The following is a 19,270-nucleotide window of genomic DNA, read 5'->3' as shown; positions in this document are numbered from 1 at the left end:
TTGCCCAGACCCAGGTCCCTGCTTCAGTTCCCTTGTATGGAATGCGTGCAATGTAATGTAAGCACCTACTGAGAGAGTTCTGAATCAATTCACATTGTAGTGCTAATAGAATTGAGGCAACTAGTCTGCTATACAATTTACCATTTGTGGCCATTCCCTTTCATCACAGCCAGTGAAATTCAATCAGCCAAATCCAAAACGGTCAGAAAAATATCGCCAAAAGATCAATTCACAGAATCAGAAAAAAAATAACATAACATTGGCCATTTGACCTGAGTACAATGGAGCAAATCAACCTCACACCTGAATAAAAATAGCTTTCTTCCTCAAGCAATTTAAAATTGAAAATTAAAGAAAAACTACGGATGCTGGAAATCTGAAATAATAAAAGAACTCGTAATAATTATGCCGTCTGTGAGGGTACAAAATTACACAGCACAACAACAAAATACAAAGCACAGATTGTATTCGAGACATGCCAACAGGTATGAGTAGTATTAATGCCAGAATTTCATTCGAAGGTTCAGGTGAAAACTGTGCAATATTTAAGGCATATTCTTGCATGCAAATTTGCTCGGCATCTCTTTGAACTCATTGTTACAAGCTTGGATTTTACATCCGGTATCGTTCTTTTCTAAAGGCAAGGAAATGGTTTGATGTCAATCATTTATTCACATGTACAAGTTATAATTAAAAGATATCGTTCTTGCATATAAAATTGGCAGTAGTGTGGAAGAGTTGTCTCAGTGAACATTGACATCGGTTCTCTGCCTGCCTGATATTTGGTCTTTAATAAACATATGCAAATGGTTAGTTTCACATTAAAATTAAGTTATTAAAGTTAACAATGGAGAGTGAAAGTTCTGGACAGAAACAATATTAAGTTGGGGGTGGACTAGCGCCATTAGGGTCACTGCGTTCTACAGCCACTGACAATTCAAATTGTGTCTATCTGGTTGTGAAACCTGGACAGCTGTGTTTTCGCGGAAAGGCTTTTTTATGAATGGGCTTGTCCATTGATAGCTCGACTGAATGGAACTAGCCATTTAGTGTTAGTGTGTTATAAGGTTATTATAACATTTGTGAGGCTACTTGAATGTTCCTTTGCCCAGGAAATACCTGAAATAGTTAATTCAGATAACTTAGCAAAAGCAGATGATGGGTGTTAATTGGCTGTCTGCGATTGGTCTCTCCGATTTAGAGAAGGCCACAAAGGGTACACCGGATGCAGTAAATAAGTCCCCTGGATGTACAAGTGAGGTGTTGCTTCACGTAAAAGGACTGTTTGGGGTCCCGGACCGCGGTGAGGGAGGAGGTGTGGGGTCATGGAAAGGTGACGGGGATGTGATGGGTGGGTAGGGATGAGTGTATGAGGGAATCATGGAAGAAAGGCCGAAAGGGGAGGAGAAGGAAAAATGTGTCTGTTGGTGGGATCCTGGAGTAAGAGTTGGAAAATCTGGCGGATGATGTATTGGATGTGGAGGCTGGTGGGGTGGTAGGTGTGGTTGAGGAGGATTCTACATTTGTTGCAGCTCGGGACAGAGGGGGCCAGGGCAGATGAGAGGGAAATGGAGGAGATGCCAGTGAGGGGTGAGCTCATAGTGTAGAGGGGAAAATGCAGCTGAAGCTGAGGTGATGGTGATGAAGGGGAAGATGAGGGTGAAGCTGAGTTGATTGTGGAGGGGAAGAGGAGGGTGAGGCTGAGTGGAGGGAAAGGTGAGGGTGAGGCTTGGTTGATGTGGTGGAGGGGAAGTTGAGGTTGAGACTTGTTTGATGGTGGTGGAGGCAAAAGTGTGTGAGGCTGAGTTGATGGTGGTGGAGGGTAGGTGAGGATGAGTTGATGGTGGTGGAGGGAAAGATGAGGGTGAGGTTGAGTTGATGGTGGTTGGGGGGAAGATGAGGGTGAGGCTGAGTTGATAGTGGTGGGGGGAAGGTGAGGGTAGGCTGAGTTGATGGTGGTGGAGGGGAAGGTGAGGGTGAGGCTGAGTTGATAGTGGTGGAGGGGAAGGTGAGGGTGAGGCTGAGTTGATGGTGGTGGAGAGGAAGGTGAGGGTGAGCCTGAGTTGATGGTGGTGAGGGAAAGGTGAGAGTGAGGCTGTTGATAATGGTGGAGGGGAAAATGAGGGTGAGGATGAGTTGAAAGTGGTGGAAGCGAAGATGATGGAGGATGAGTTGATGGTGGTGGAGGGGTAGATAAGGGTGAGGCTGAGTGGGTGGTGGAGGGGAAGTTGAGGTTCTGTTGATGGTGGAGGGGGTAAGATGAGGGTGAGGCTGAATTGATGTTGGTGGAGAGGAAGATGAGGGTGAGGTTGTGGAGGGAAAGGTGAGGGTGAGGCTGAGTTGGTGGTGGAGGGGGAAGGTAAGGGTGAGGCTGAGTTGATAGTGATGGAGGGGATGGTGAGGGCGAGGCTGAGTTAAAGGTGTTGGAGGGGAAGGTGATGTTTAGACTTGTTTGATGGTGGTGGGGGGGAAGTTGAGGGTGAGGCTGAGATGATGGTGGGCAGGGGAAGGTGAGGTTGAGACTTGGTGGATGGTTGTGGAGGGAAAGGTGAGGGTGAGGCTGAGTTGATGGTGGAGGGGAAGATGTGGGTGAGGGTGTTGATGGTGGTGGAGGGGAAGATGAGGGTTAGGCTGAGTTGATGGTGGTGTAGGGGAAGATGAGGGTGAGGCTGTTGGTGGTGGAGGGGGAAGGTGAGGGTGAGGCTGAGTTGATGGTGATGGAGGGGATGGTGAGGGTGAGGCTGAGTTGAAAGTGGTGGAGGGGAAAGTGAGGTGAGGCTTGGTTGATGGTGGTGAGGGGAAGTTGAGGGTGAGGCTGAGTTGATTGTGGATGGGAAGATGAGGGTGAGGCTGAGTGGAGGGAAAGGTGAGGGTGAGGCTTGGTTGATGGTGGTGGAGGGAAAGTTGAGGGTGAGGCTGAGATGATTGTGGAGGGTAAGATGAGGGTGAGGCTGAGTGCAGGGAAAGGTGAGGGTGAGGATGAGTTGATGTGGTGGAGTGGAAGGTGAGGCTGAGTTGATAGTGGTGGAGGGGAAGGTGATGGTGAGACGGTTGATGGTGGTGGAGGGGAAGATGAGGGTGAGGCTGTGTTGATGGTGGTAGAGGGAAAGGTGAGGGTGAGGCTGAGTTGATGGTGGTGGAGTGGAAGGTGAGGCTGAGTTTATAGTGGTGGAGGGGAAGGTGATGGTGAGACGGTTGACGGTGGTGGAGGGGAAGATGAGGGTGAGGCTGTGTTGATGGTGGTAGAGGGAAAGGTGAGGGTGAGGCTGAGTTAATGGTGGTGGATGGGAAGATGAGGGTGAGGCTGAGTTAAAGGTGTTGGAGGGGAAGGTGGGGTTTAGACTTGGTTGATTGTGGTAGAGGGAAAGTTGAGGTTGAGGCTGAGTTGATGATGGTGGAGTGAAAGTTGAGGGTGAGGCTGAGTTGATGTGGTGGATGGGAAGGTGAGGGTGAGATTTGGTTGATGGTGGTGGAGCAAAGGGTGAGGCTGAGACTGAGTTGAAAGTGGTGGAGGGGAAGGAGAGGTGAGGCTTGGTTGATGATGGTGGAGGGGAAGTTGAGGGTGAAGCTGAGTTGATTGTGGAAGGGAAGAGGAGGGTGAGGCTGAGTGGAGGGAAAGGTGAGGTTGAGGCTTGGTTGATGGTGGTGGAGGGTAAGTTGAGGGTGAGACTTGTTTGATGGTGGTGGAGGGAAAAGTGAGTGTGAGGCTGAGTTGATGATGGTGGAGGGAAAGATGAGGGTGAGGTTGAGTTGATGGTGGTGGAGGGGTAGATAAGAGTGAGGCTGAGTTGGGGGTGGAGGGGAAGTTGAGGTTGAGTTGATGGTGGAGGGGGTAAGGTGAGGGTGAGGCTGAGATGATGGTGGTGCAGGGGAAGGTGAGGTTGAGACTTGGTGGATGGTTGTGGAGGGAAAGGTGAGTGTGAGGCTGAGTTGATGGTGGTGGAGGGTTAGATAAGGGTGAGGCTGTGTTGATGGTAGAGGGGGAAGGTAAGGGTGAGGCTGAGTTGAAAGTGGTGGAGTGGAAGGTGAGGTGAGTCTTGGTTGATGGTGGTGGAGGGAAAGGTGAGGGTAAGTCTGAGTTGATGGTAGTTGAGGGGAATATGAGGGTGAGGCTGAGTTGATGCTAGTGGAGACTAAGGTGAGGGTGAGGCTAAGTTGATGGTGGTGGAGGGAAAAGTGAGTGTGAGGCTGTTGATGGTGGTGGAGGGAAAGATGAGGCTGAGGTTGAGTTGATGGTGGTGAGGGAAAGGTGAGAATGTGGCTGAGTTGATAATGGTGAAGGGGAAGATGAGGGTGAGGCTGAGTTGAAGCTGGTTGTGGAAAAGTTGAGGGTTAGTCTGAGTTGATGGTGGTGGAGGGGAAGGTGATGGTGAGACAGTTGATGGTGGTGGAGGGGAAGATGAGGGTGAGGTTGAGTTGATGGTGGTGGTGGGGAAGATGAGGGTGAGGTTGAGTTGATGGTGGTGGAGGGGTAGATAAGAGTGAGGCTGAGTTGGGGGTGGAGGGGAAGTTGAGGTTGAGTTGATGGTGGAGGGGGTAAGGTGAGGGTGAGGCTGAGATGATGGTGCTGCAGGGGAAGGTGAGGTTGAGACGGTGGATGGTTGTGGAGGGAAAGGTGAGTGTGAGGCTGAGTTGATGGTGGTGGAGGGTTAGATAAGGGTGAGGCTGTGTTGATGGTAGAGGGGGAAGGTAAGGGTGAGGCTGAGTTGAAAGTGGTGGAGTGGAAGGTGAGGTGAGTCTTGGTTGATGGTTGTGGAGGGGTTGAGTGTGAGACAGAGTTGATTGTGGAGGGGAAGATGAGGGTGAGGCTGAGTGGAGGGAAAGGTGAGGTTGAGGCTGAGTTGATGTGGTGGAGGGAATGGTGAGGGTGTCGCTAAGTTGATGGTGGTGGAGGGGAAGGTGAGGCTGTTGATAGTGGAGGATGGGAAGGTGATAGTGAGACAGTTGATGGTGGTGGAGGGGAAGGTGAGGGCGAGGCTAAGTTGATGGTGGTAGAGGGAAAGGTGAGGGTGAAACTGAGTTGATGGTGGTGGATGCGAAGATGAGGGTGTGGCTGAATATATGGTGGTGGAGGGGAAGGTGAGGGTGAGGATGTGTTGATCATGGTGGAGGGAAAGGTGAGGGTGAGGCTGAGTTGATGGTGGTGGAGGGGAAGGTGAGGGTGAGGCTGAGTTGATAGTGGTAGAGGGTTAGGTGAGGGTGAGGCTGAGTTGATGGTGGTGGAGAGGAAGGTGAGGGTGAGGGTGAGTTGAAAGTGGTGGAGGCGAAGATGACAGAGGATGACTTGATGGTGGTGGATGGGTAGATAAGGGTGAGGCTGAGTTGGTGGTGGAGGGGAAGTTGAGGTTGAGTTGATGGTGGAAGGGGTAAGATGAGGGTGAGGCTGAGTTGATGTTGGTGGAGTGAAGATGAGGGTGAGGCTGAGTTGATGTTGGTGGAGTGAAGATGAGGGTGAGGCTGAGTTGATGGTGGTGGGGGGAAGTTGAGGTTGAGTTGATGGTGGAAGGGGTAAGATGAGGGTGAGGCTGAGTTGATGTTGGTGGAGTGAAGATGAGGGTGAGGCTGAGTTGATGTTGGTGGAGTGAAGATGAGGGTGAGGCTGAGTTGATGGTGGTGGGGGGAAGTTGAGGGTGAGGTTGAGTGGATGGTGATGGGGGAAGGTAAGGGTGAGGCTGAGATGATGGTGGTGCAGGGGAAGGTGAGGTTGAGACTTGGTGGATGGTTGTGGAGGTAAAGGTGAGGGTGAGGCTGAGTTGGTGGTGGAGGGGGAAGGTAAGGGTGAGGCTGAGTTGATGGTGATGGAGGGGATGGTGAGGGCGAGGCTGAGTTGAAAGTGGAGGAAGGGAAGGTGAGGTGAGGCTTGGTTGATGGTGGTGAGGGGAAGTTGAGGGTGAGGCTGAGTTGATTGTGGATGGGAAGATGAGGGTGAGGCTGAGTGGAGGGAAAGGTGAGGGTGAGGCTTGGTTAATGGTGGTGGAGGGGAAGTTGAGGGTGAGTCTGAGATGATTGTGGAGGGGAAGATGAGGGTGAGGCTGAGTGCAGGGAAAGGTGAGGGTGAGGATGAGTTGATGTGGTGGAGGGGAAGGTGATGGTGAGACGGTTAATGGTGGTGGATGGGAAGATGAGGGTGAGGCTGAGTTAAAGGTGTTGGAGGGGAAGGTGAGGTTTAGACTTGTTTGATGGTGGTGGAGGGAAAGTTGAGGGTGAGGCTGAGTTGATGTGGTGGATGGGAAGGTGCGAGTGAGACTTGTTTGATGGTGGTGGAGCAAAAGGTGAGGCTGAGGCTGAGATGAAAGTGGTGGAGGGGAAGGTGAGGGTGAGGCTGAGTTGATGGTGGTGGATGTGAAATTGAGGGTGAGGCTGAATATATGGTGGTGAAGGGGAAGGTGAGGGTTAGACTTGCTTGATGGTGGTGGAGGGAAAGGTGAGGGTGAGGATGTGTTGATCATGGTGTAGGGAAAGGTGAGGGTGAGGCTGAGTTGATGCTGGTGGAGGGGAAGGTGAGGGTGAGGCTGAGTTGATGGTGGTGGAGGGGAAGGTGCGAGTGAGTCTTGGTTGATGGTGGTGGAGGGAAAAGTGAGTGTGAGGCTGTTGATTGTGGTGGGGGATATGTGAGGCTGAGTTGATAGTGGTGGAGCGAAAGATGAGGCTGAGGTTGAGTTGATGGTGGTGGAGGGAAAGGTGAGGGTAAGTCTGAGTTGATGGTAGTTGAGGGGAATATGAGGGTGAGGCTGAGTTGATGCTAGTGGAGACTAAGGTGAGGGTGAGGCTAAGTTGATGGTGGTGGAGGGAAAAGTGAGTGTGAGGCTGTTGATGGTGGTGGAGGGAAAGATGAGGCTGAGGTTGAGTTGATGGTGGTGAGGGAAAGGTGAGAATGTGGCTGAGTTGATAATGGTGAAGGGGAAGATGAGGGTGAGGCTGAGTTGAAGCTGGTTGTGGAAAAGTTGAGGGTTAGTCTGAGTTGATGGTGGTGGAGGGGAAGGTGATGGTGAGACAGTTGATGGTGGTGGAGGGGAAGATGAGGGTGAGGTTGAGTTGATGGTGGTGGTGGGGAAGATGAGGGTGAGGCTGAGTTGATAGTGGTGGAGGTGAAAATGAGGGACGATGAATTGATGGTGGTGGAGGGGAATGTGAGGGTGAGGCTGAGTTGATAGTGGTGGAGGTGAAAATGAGGGACGATGAATTGATGGTGGTGGAGGGGAATGTGAGGGTGAGGCTGAGTTGATAGTGGTGGAGGTGAAAATGAGGGACGATGAATTGATGGTGGTGGAGGGGAAGGTGAGGCTGAGTTGATAGTGGTGGAGGAGAAGGTGATGGTGAGACAGTTGATGGTGGTGGAGGGGAATGTGAGGGTGAGGCTGAGTTGATGGTGGTGTGGGAAAGGTGAGAATGAGGCTGAGTTGATAATTGTGGAGGGGAAGATGTGGGTGAAGCTGAGTTGATGATGGTGGAGGGGAAAGTGAGGGTGAGCCTGAGTTGATAATTGTGGAGGGGAAGATGTGGGTGAAGCTGAGTTGATGATGGTGGAGGTAAAGGTAAAGGTGAGGCTGAGTTGATGGTGGTGGAGCGGAAGGTGATGGTGAGATGGTGATGGTGGTGGTGGGGAAGGTGAGGCTGAGGCTGAGTTGATAGTGGTGGAGGGGAGGATGAGGGTGAGGCTGAGTTGATGGTGGTTGTGGGAAGGTTGAGGGTGAGGACGTTGATGGTGGTGGAGGGGAAGATGAGGCTGAGTTGATAGTGTTGGAGGGGAAGGTGATGGTGAGACGGTTGATGGTGGTGGAGGAGAAGGTGAGCGTGAGGTTGTGTTGGTGGTGGGGGAAGGTAAAGGTGAGGCTGAGTTGATAATGGTGTAGGGGAAGATGGGAGAGGCTGAGTTGATGGTGGTGGAGGGGTTGGTGAGGATGAGTGAGTTGAAAATGGTGGAGGGGAAGGTGAGGTGAGGCTTGGTTGATGGTGATGGAGGTGAAGGTAAGGGTGAGGCTTGGTTGATGGTGGTAGAGGGGAAGGTGAGGGTGAGGCTTGGTTGATGGTGGTGGAGGGAAAGATGAGGGTGAGGCTGAGTTGATGGTGGTGGAAGGAAAGGTGAGGGTGAGGTTGAGTTGATAGTGGTGGAGGGCAAGATGTGGGAGGCTGAATTGATGGTGGTGGAGGGGTAGGTGAGGGTGAGGCTGTTGGTGGTGGAGGGGGAAGGTGAGGGAGAGGCTGAGTAAATAGTGGTGGAGGGGAAGATGAGGGTGAGGCTGAGTTGATGGTGGTTGTGGGAAAGTTGAGGGTGAGGCTAGTTGATGGTGGTGGAGGGGAAGATGAGGGTGAGGTTGAGTTGATGGTGGTGGAAGGTGAGGGTGAGGCTGAGTTGATGGTGGTGGAAGGTAAGGGTGAGGCTGAGTTGATAGTAGTGGAGGGGAAGATGAGTGAGGCTGAGTTGATGGTGGTGGAGCGGTAGATGAGGTTGAGACTGAGTTGGTGGTGGAGGGGGAATGTAAGGGTGAGGCTGAGTTGATGGTGGTGGAGGTTAAGGTGAGGTGAGGCTTGGTTGATTGTGGTGGAGGGCAAGATGAGGGAGGCTGAGTTGATGGTGGTGGAGGGGTAGGTGAGGGTGAGGCTGTTGGTGGTGGAGGGGGAAGGTGAGGGTGAGGCTGAGTTGATGGTGGTGGAGTGGATGGTGAGGGTGAGGCTCTGTTGAAAGTGGTGGAGGGGAAGATGAGGGTGAAGCTGATTTGATGGTGGTGGGGGGAAAGGTGAGGGTGAGGCTGAGTTGATGGTGGTGGAGTGGAAGATGAGGGCGAAGCTGAGTTGATGGTGGTGGGGGAAGGTGAGGGAGAGGCTGAGTTGATGGTGGTGGAGTAGATGGTGAGGGTGAGGATGTGTTGAAAGTGGTGGAAGGTAAGGGTGAGGCTGAGTTGATAGTGGTGGAGGGGAAGATGAGGGAGGCTGAGTTGATGGTGGTGGAGGGGTAGATGTGGGTGAGACTGAGTTGGTGGTGGAGGTGGAATGTGAGGATGAGTCTGAGTTGATAATGGTGGAGGTTAAGTTGAGGTGAGGCTTGGTTGATGGTGGTGGAGGGGAAGGTGAGTGTGAGGCTGAGTTAATGGTGGTGGAGGGAAAGATGAGGGAGGCTGAGTTGATGGTGGTGGAGGGGTAGATGAGCGAGAGGCTGTTGGTGGTGGAGGGGGAAGGTAAGGGTGAGACGGTTGATAGTGGTGGGGGGAAGGTGAGGGTGTGCCTGAGTTGAAAGTGGTGGAGGGGAAGCTGAGATGAGGCTTGGTTGATGGTGGAGGTGAAGGTGAGGGTATGGCTTGGTTGATAGTGGTGGAGGGCAAGATGAGGGAGGCTGAGTTGATGGTGGTGGAGGGGTAGGTGAGGTTGAGGCTGAGTTGATGGTGGTCGAGGGGAATATGATGGTGAGGCTAAGTTGATGGTGGTGGAGGGGAATGTGAGGGTGAGCCTGAGTTGATGATGGTGGAGGGAAAGGTAAGGGCGAAGCTGAGTTGATGGTGGTGGAGTGGATGGTGAGGGTGAGGCTGTGTTGAAAGTGGTGCAGGGGAAGATGTGGTGAGGCTTGGTTGATGGTGGTGGAGGGGAAGGTGAGGGTGAGGCTTGGTTGATGGTAGTAGAGGGGAAGTTGAGGGTGAGGCTTTGATTGTGGAGGTGAAGATGTGGGTGAGGCTGAGTTAATGGTGGTTGAGGGGATGGTGAGGCTCAGTTGATGGTGGTGGAGTGGTTGATGAGGGTGAGGCTGTTGGTGGTGGAGGGGGAAGGTGAGGGTGAGGCTGAGTTGATGGTGGTGGAGTGGATGGTGAGGGTGAGGCTGTGTTGAAAGTGGTGGAGGGGAAGTTGTGGTGAGGCTTGGTTGATGGTGGTGGAGGGGAAGGTGAGGGTGAGGCTGAGTTGATGGTGGTGGAGTGGATGGTGAGGGTGAGGCTGTGTTGAAAGTGGTGGAGGGGAAGTTGTGGTGAGGCTTGGTTGATGGTGGTGGAGGGGAAGGTGAGGGTGAAGCTGAGTTGATTGTGGAGGGGAAGATGTGGGTTACGCTGAGTTAATGGTGGTTGAGGGGATGGTGAGGGTGAGGCTCAGTTGATGTGGTGGAGGGAAAGGTGAGTGTAAGGCTGAGTTGTTGGTGGCGGAGGGGAAGGTGAGGCTGAGTTGTTAATGGTGGAGGGGAAAGTGACGGTGAGACAGTTGATGGTGGTGGGGGGAAGATGAGGGTTAGGCTGAGTTGATGGTGGTGGAGGGCAAGGTGAGTGTGAGGCTGAGTTGATAGTGGTGGAGGGAAAGGTGTAGTTGAGGCTGAGTTGATGGTGGTGGAGTGGATGGTGAGGGTGAGGCTGTGTTGAAAGTGGTGGAGGGGAAGTTGTGGTGAGGCTTGGTTGATGGTGGTGGAGGGGAAGGTGAGGGTGAGGCTGAGTTGATTGTGGAGGGGAAGATGTGGGTTAGGCTGAGTTAATGGTGGTTGAGGGGATGGTGAGGGTGAGGCTCAGTTGATGTGGTGGAGGGTAAGGTGAGTGTAAGGCTGAGTTGTTGGTGGCGGAGGGGAAGGTGAGGCTGAGTTGATAATGGTGGAGGGGAAAGTGACAGTGAGACGGTTGATGGTGGTGGGGGGAAGCTGAGGGTTAGGCTGAGTTGATGGTGGTGGAGGGCAAGGTGAGGGTGAGGCTGAGTTGATAGTGGTGGAGGGAAAGGTGTAGTTGAGGCTGAGTTGATATTGGTGGGGGAAGGTGAGGGTGAGACTTGGTTGATGGTGCAGTGGAAGATGAGGGTGAGGCTGAGTTGATGGTGGTGTTAGGGACTTTCAAGTGGTAAATATCTTGAGGTTTTTTTTGGCAGATATTGATTTCAAATCTTAGAAGATTCATGTCTAACCATATAACCATATAGCCATTTACGAAATTAATAAGTACTGTAACGAACATCTTACATCAGTTGGGAGAGATCAGGTGCATGCCATTTAAATGATAGGGTCATTAAATATTCAGCAGTTCTGTGTCATTGGTCTACTGTGTCCATGCCAACCATCGAGTTCCCCAGCACACTCATCCAATTTGCAGCACTTGGTCTGGAGCCTTCCCTGCCATGGCAATTCAAGTGATCATTTGAATACTGTATTTCTAGAAGTACCTGTCTCCTCCATCACCTCAGGGAGTGCTTTCCAGATTTCAATTACCCTCGGTGAAAGAACTTTTTCTCTTTACTTGTAACCGCCATTTCTTCAATCTAGCCTTATGAATCTTGTCCTGCTTTTCTACCCAAGGCAGACACCAGCACAAGCTTCAGAAAAAAAATCAGGTTTATAATTTCATGACTAAATTTTCCTACCTACATACTGAGTGTGTTGTTCTTCACCTTTGGGCAGCATTGGTTAGAACTTCTCAGCTTGACAACACTTTCAGTTTTGATCAGAAATCATGAGGGGTAATTTTCACTTTGCCCCATGTGGCTGACAATTTGACATTACAGATGCATGTGTATTGCTGATGTCAATTGACAAATAGCGCTGAATTTATGCCGACCATGCTAAATGGGGCCATAACAGTGCAGGTAATACAATACTTGGATGATCTGGCATCGGCAGTTTGAAGAACCAATTCATTACATTTCTAGTTGATCCAGACTCTCACTATCCTGTCAATCATTTTCTGAAATTTAAATATTTCCCTGGTCAATATTTGCTCTTCTGAACTTCAAAGAATGTCAACTCTTCTCATAGGGCAACCCTCTCAACTGGAGAATCAACTGAGTGGATCAATGCTGCCCACATATGAGGAAATCAACTCTTCCTGAGGCACAGAGACCAAAACTGCACACAGTTCTCCAGGTGTGTTCTTACCAAATCTTGGACAATTGCAGCAAAACCACCTTGCTTATAGTCCAACCTATTTGTCACAGAGGCTAACATATCATGATTCTAATTTCTTGCAGTCTGTGGATATCAACATTTTGTGTTCAATGAACAAGTGCACACAAATCACTACCCAAATAAATGCTGAAAAATATAAATTATTTTTTCTTTTCCTCCTAGCAGAGGTAATAAATATATCTGCCCCATTTGCCATCTTTATTCAATTAACCCATCTACATCCCATTGAAGAACGTTTCCATCCTCCTTGCTCAGTGTATAACTTGTCTTTGAGTCAGTAGGAAACTTGGATATGTTGCACTTACCTTTTCATCCATGATCACAAATTGCTGAGTATTGTATCTTGTGGCATCCCAGTCACAATAGTATGTTAAACCAGCAACCACAAAGAAGGCATATCACACAGGGGTAAAGATTAATAATTACTTTATCAACAAAAATTCACCTTCAAACTTTAATTCAAAATCCCCCCCCTTTTATCACAATGCCCACTGGTTACTATACAGATTTCTATAACAGTGTGAAACTAATAAATTCCCCAGCCTAAATATAACATGTGTAATTAAAGTTTAAGTTATATTTCCAACCGGCCCACAGAAAAACTTAGACACAAAACACGCAAGACTCACAAAATTTCGATCTCAACCCAAGCAAAGATCATAAACAAAATTCAGTTTGTTTGGTAAACTGAGGCCAAAAGATAATTTTGAGAGATAGAGAGAGAGAGCGAGAGCACAAAATTTGAAGTTGTCTTCTTGTTTTGCTTGCAGAGAGAGGAACCACTGGCTTGGTCCAGATCCTTTTGGCTGCCTTTGGAATGTTCATCCTTTTTGATATCCCAACATTCTAAACTGTCATCCAGACCATTACTCATGCTCTGGGCCTTCTTCCACTCCACAGCACCACCCAGTGGTTGTTTATCATCCAAGTCCAGAAATGTTTAGATCATTTTCTGCACATGCCCAGTTCGTCTCTCACTCTCTGTAGTCCACCTTCACCTTGGCTCTCATAACACAGAACTCTGTAAAATAAGCTAAAAATTACTAATTTGTTCCAACTATTTGTTTTATTTTCCCCTTTAAACAATTATTGGACCCCTCAATTTGTGTAATGACATTTTATGTGGCAGCTTTTCAAACATTTTTTTTACAAAGATTAGATTTATTTATTATTGTCCCGTGTACTGAGATGTAGTGAAAAGATTTATTTTGTGTGCCACACAAAGGCTAGCAAAGAATTGTCATGCTCCAACATCGTCTTAAAAAAAGAAAGAAAAGAGTCCCTTCAGGGTGTGAGAAGCAGAGGTGCCTTCACAGATTTCACTCGAGACAAAAATTGAGAACAAAGAACATTTATTTTACAACAGTGCAAAGTTGGGTGCTTCCCCTTACCCTGGGAATACACACACGTACTGGGGCTTACCCAACTTTTTATACATTCTATTTCAGTACAGAGGTACCTCCTCCCCCCCCCCCGCCTTTACATTCTTCTGCCTCCTGGATTGGTTTGGCATTAGGTAAATCTGCCTACATGCAGTTTGTGTGCCTTTCTGTGTGTATACTTGTTTACCAGGAAGTGTCATGTCTTTGTTCTTATTCATAAATCTCAACCCCCAGGACTTGCTAAATCTATCTACTTGCTATAAGACCCCTATTCTATTATACTTGCTTAACCCTTCTTCACACTCTATTTACTCCACCCTTATTCAACCCATCATAATTCATTCCTACTTAGCACTTGCTTGACTTCCCTTATTCCATTATCCCTTCACCCCATCCTAATTCATTCCTATTTAGCAATTGATTAACCTTCCCATATTCCATTATCTCTCACAAGGCACAGCAAGAGGTAAAGAATGACACTGCCTCTTATGATGTAACCCCCCCCCCCCCCCACATAACTACCGTTAATGATTCCTGTTTACCCTCATGCGTTCTTGCCACTGAATCCATGTGCCTGCTCTCAGCCCAGGTTCCAATTCCCTAAAGTTATCAGCATCTTTGGCTTGTGGCTACAGATTCTGCCTTTTCAATCTTGCTTTCCCATTTTCAACAATCTCGATCAGATCTGCCAAATATTGTACCCGATCTCGTCAGAAATGAGAGTAGCTGAACTTTTTTTTTAAACATGATGGTCTTACTGTTAGATCTGGTGATTGAACCTGTGTACTCAATTCACTTTCACACTCCGAATGCTGATTCATCCTGTACAATTTCCAGTCAACTCTGGATCTGGCCCATTTCCCAAACTTGATGCCCATTAACACTTACTTCTTGTAGATGTAGCACTTTTGGCATTTGTAATATTTGTTTTGAATTGTCTGAAGTGGCCAGTATTATTGACACATCATTGTTTCATGTGGAAATTGCACGTGTTTCTGTGGAGAATAGGTATTATCAGGTAGGGCTTGGATAGGGGATGTTTAGAAGTGTGTGGGGTCAGAGGGAAAAGGAAGATATAGATCAAACCCTGTTGTCAGCAGTGCTGCAAAATAAACGAAGAGGTCACTGAGTCACATCGCATGGCTAACTGGTTGTCAAAACATAAAGCACTGAATGCCTCTGACGCTCAGAAATATTCAAAAGATATCCAGAAGGATCCAGGCTATCGAAAAATTGTTAACCTGAGCAAAAATAAAATACAAAATTTAAAAACTGTAAAAAAAGTTTGATAAACAATTCAAGATGCTGTATCTACTAACTGAGGCAATCAATCACGACCGCTTCTCTCTATCAAAATAAATAGTGAACATCACTCTATCTCAAATAACTCAAAAAGTCCAGTGGTGGAGTATAGAAGTACCAGCAAACATTTGTCAGGAAGTTCGGGCTTCCTGAGCAATTTCCTGCTGATACTGAAATTCCCACACTTTTTGGAAGTTCAATGGTGAAACATTGACATGTACACACCGAACTTTCAGCATTTCTGTGCAAGATTAAGCTCAGAATGGTTTTTAAAAAATGGGTCACTCTGTCCAGTAAAGGAGAATGTGATAAATGGTTACAGAATCCAATCTACCTAATTGGTTACTTTAATTACAAAAGTTAGTTCCCAGTGAGACTATTGAGGTCATTTCAAAAAAACTGCTGAGCCCCATTTCTATGAAAGATTTGAAGTCAGTGTGCCTTCCTTTCAGGGCTCCTTGCCCTCAGAATGAAGAGCTCTTCTCCTGAACCCTGAATGAATAACCTGGCACAAAAACTCAGATTTTAAAATTGTTTCTTTTTTTTTAGTTTTAGTTTGAGCTTTTGGCTTACTTGAAGAAAAACATTGAAAATATTGCAACATATTTTTGAATGAGGAGGGCAGGATTTATCTGTGTTGCATAACCACAGCTGCAACGCCAGCTCCCTTATTTTGACAAAAGTGTTCAGGCAACTTGTCTGTCATCTGTGAGAGACAAAGGGAGAGAGCACAAAGCTGAAGTGGCAAAAACTTGTATGAAGGTCTTTTCTTGTGATGATAAATGCAGCACTGCTCTTGGTGCCAGATTGTGAATTGGGCAATGTTCAATGCTCAATGAGAACATAAACACAAGTACAACGTACAGATGCACCAAAATGCTGACTTGCTTCAGCCAGACAGGTACATATGACATACCAACTACTGTTGGTCTGGCTAATGATTGTGGCTTTGGAGCTCTGCATTGAAATGGAAGGAGCTGAGAAATGAGTGTCTTTTTACATAGTTTCCTTGTCTTAGTCAATTAAGTAGTCAATCCCTTACTCTTGACTGAAGCTTGAAATTTTTACACAGACCAATGTTGATCATTTCTATTCATGGTGCACAGGTAGGAAAGCAGGAAGAGGGGCATGTACTTGAACCATAGGCATGTGAGTGAGAATAAGTTGCTAGATTACAGGAAATATGAAAGTGAATGGGACTGTTGGGAGCCAGCATGGAGATAATGGGTTAAGTGAATGAGCAAGGGCCTGGCAGATGGATCAGAATATTGACAATTGTGAGGTCATCCACTTTGGAAGGAAGAACAGAAGGCAGATTATGTTAGGCAATGAACATTTTGCTTCCTGAATACTTTTGGGTGTATTTTATGGGTTTTGAGCTGCTCATCATGAAAATCACCTTAAAATGCTTCTGTCATGGACCTTTTTTTTAGATATATCCAATTTTGAAATTTCCTGTCACGTTTTAAGTCTACTAGTATATTGCCCAGAAAGTAGCTATTTTGGTCAGTCAAGCATGCATAGGGATGCATTCAGTACAAGTGCAATGTGAATGTTGTCCTAGGCCTGGAAGGCATTTAAAGATGTTGTTGCGAATTTGCTTGGCAACTATAGAGCACCAAAGTACATCATGCTAATTGACAACGTGATTCAAGCACACAAAACCATGAATTGGCACATGTCATTGAAAATTCATTTTCAACATTCACACTTGGACTTCTTCCCTGCTGATCTTGGTGCAGCCAGTGTCGAACACCATGAAAGGTTTCGCCAGGACATTATGACCATGGAAATGTGGTATCATGGCAACTGGAATTCATCAATGCTGACTAGCTATTGTTGGACACTGACTCGAGAGGTATCAGATGCTGAATACAAATGAAAATCAGCGGCAAAACTTTTTTTTAGGTCAGTTTAAGTTATGCAATGTGTCAGCATCATTATGCAATTAAATATGCTAAATTCAATTAAAGTTAATGTAATATTTCTCCAAGTTCCTGCGTGATACAGTAAATCTAAAATTATCTTTGTGTTCAGCTTGAAGTTGTTTACAATAATCCCCATTTTATTGGGGGAACCAAACCTTTTGAAAAAAATTGTTGACCAGTGTTAAATTTGAAAGATTGTAGCATGCTGTTGTGCAGGGGGACTTTGGAGTTCATGTGCATGAATTACAAAAGGTTGGTTTGCAGGTACAACAGGTAATCAAGAAGGAAATAGGTTGATGGCCATCATTACCAGAGGATTGAACATTAAGAGAACGCAGGTTCTGTGGCATCTTATAAGGGTGCTCCTGGTGTACAGGGTGCTGTTCTGATTTCTTTATTTGAGGAAAAGATATACTGGATTTGGAGGCGGTGCAAAGTAGGTTCACCTGATGTATTTTGGAGCTGAGGGGATTAAGCAATGAGGAGAGATTGAGTTGCTTGGGAATATACTCACTGGAATTCACAAGAATGAGAGGGGATCTTACAGAAATTATGAAAGGAACATAAGATAGAGGCAGGAGAGATGAAAACTGGGGGACCACCTCTATTCAAGTCATATGTTAATAGATATTTGAACAGTTGGGGAACTAAGGGTTATGGAAAATATACACATCGGTGGAGCTGAGTGCAAGGCCAGGTCAGCAATAGCTATAGACAAAATGATAAAATATTTAATTGGGGAAAGGCTAATTATGATGGTATGAGACAGGAAGCAGAGAGAGTAAATTGTGAACAGATGTTCTCTGATGAAAGCCCAGAAGTAATGTGGAAAAAGTTTAGGGAGCATGTGCAGAGTTCTGGATAGGTTTGTCCCACTGAGACAGGAACATAATGGTAGTAAAAGAGAACCGTGGTTGACAAAACAGGTGAGGCCGCTAGTTAAGAAGAAGAAAGTGCACATTTGATGTAGGATGCTAAAAACAGAAAGGGCTCATGAGAATTATGTGGTAGCCAGGAAGGAATTGAAGAAAGGATATAGAAGAGATAGAGAGGGGTATGAGAAGGCCTTGGCAAGTAGAAGTAAAGAATACCCTGTGAAGAACAGAAGGATGATAAGAGTGAATATAGAGTCACTTAAAAATATAAAAGGTAACATGTGTCTTGTGGTGGAGGAGATTGGGGAGATCTTAAAGGAATATTTTGCTTCAGTATTCATCAGAATCAAGGATATTAATCAAAGTGAGGTCAGATTAGAACAAGTTTAGGTGCTGCACCATGTTGAGATTAAGAAAAAGAAAGTGTTAAAAACATTAGGATTGATAAGTCACTGGGACCAGATGAGATATAACCCAAGTTGCTATGGGAAGGGAGGGAAGAGATTCCTTGGGTGTGGACGATGTTCTTTGTATCCTCCTTGGCTACAGGGGAGGTGCTGGAGGATTGCAAAATGGCAAATGTGGTCCCCTTGTTTAGAAAAGATAATAGTGTAGCAGCTACTACAGTAGAGCTACTAAAGAAATACAAACACACGCCAGAGTAGTCAACTCAAGACTGATTTATTGAAGCTTTACAAGCGGCTTTTATTCCCTGCCTGTCCCAGGCTCCACAGGACAAGGTGGGATATTGTTAAGGGACAGCTGGTGGTCCACTGGATCAGCTGGGGACCCAGCTGATCAATGCGCCATCCCTCGGCACTCGGTACTGCTAGCATGCCAGCCCTTAGGTAAGTCCGTGTACAGTCTTTTCAGAGATAGTCAGCATGGCTTTGTGAAGAGAAGGTGTGCTTCACAGGCTTAATTGAGTTTTTTTGAGGCAATATCAAAAGAAATTGGTGAATGTAGATGTAGTGTATATCGATTTAGTAAGGCATTTGACAAGGTCCCCTATGGGAGAAATATTCAGAAAGTCATGAGGCATGAGACTTAAGGAACTTTGGCTGTGTGGATATGGAATTGGCTTGCCTGTAGAAAGCAGAGAATGGTATTCTGCCTGGAGGTCAGTGACTGGTGGAGTTCCTCAGGAATCTGCTCTTTGTGATTTTTATAAATGGGATGGACGAAGAAGTAGAGTTTGCAAATGATATGAAGGTTGGAGGTGTTTTGACTAGTGTTGAAGGGTGATGAAGGTTGCAACAGGACATAGATGGGATGGGCAGTAAAGTGGTAATCTGGATAAGAATGAGGTGATGCATTTTGGAAAGTCAAACTTGAAGGCAGAGAACACAGTAAATGTTAGGATACTTAACAGTTGGAAACACAGAGGGACCTTGGGGGAAAAATTCATAGTTTTCTTAAGGTTGCTGCGCAGGTTGAAAGCTGATGGGATGCTGAGCTTCATTAATCAGAGAATTTAGTTCAGGGGCTGTTAAGTAATGTTTCAGCTCAATAAATCTCTGGTGAGACCAGACTTAAAATATTGTGTTCAGTTCTGGTCACCTCTGTTCAGTAAAGATGTGAAAGCAATGGAATGGGTGCAGAAGAGATTTACCTGGATGTTGCTTGGATTGGAGAATATGTCTTATGAAGCAATATTAGCAGAACTAGGACTTTTCTCTTTGGAGGGAAGAAGGATGAAAGGTGATTTAATAGAGGCATAGATAAGTCAGACCAATGGTTCTCAACCTTTTTATTTCCACTAACATATCACTTTAACTATTCCCTATGCCATAGGTGCTCTGTGATTAGAAAGGGATTGCTTAAGGTGATATGTGGATGGAAAGAAAAAGTTTGAAACCATTGTTTTAATCATACCTTATTGACTCGTTATGTGCACGGTTTCGTAACTCCAAAGGAAATAGGCCAATG

General features: G+C 46.9%; 1 long non-coding RNA gene across 1 annotated transcript; it reads right to left on the bottom strand.

The window, feature by feature from the left end:
* Positions 1 to 449: 449 nt before the first annotated feature.
* On the bottom strand, positions 450 to 12,652 carry LOC138737599 (uncharacterized). The gene is made up of 2 exons (XR_011341049.1): positions 12,484 to 12,652; positions 450 to 634 (listed from the first exon to the last, which is right to left on the bottom strand). It is a non-coding gene; the product is annotated as an uncharacterized lncRNA (long non-coding RNA).
* Between the last annotated feature and the right edge of the window lie 6,618 nt (positions 12,653 to 19,270).

This window comes from Narcine bancroftii, chromosome 6 (genome assembly GCF_036971445.1).
Source record: "Narcine bancroftii isolate sNarBan1 chromosome 6, sNarBan1.hap1, whole genome shotgun sequence".
Classification (NCBI taxonomy): domain Eukaryota; kingdom Metazoa; phylum Chordata; class Chondrichthyes; order Torpediniformes; family Narcinidae; genus Narcine; species Narcine bancroftii.
The sequence above is the reverse complement of the archived record's forward strand: the minus strand, read 5'-3'. Positions and strand labels throughout refer to the sequence as shown.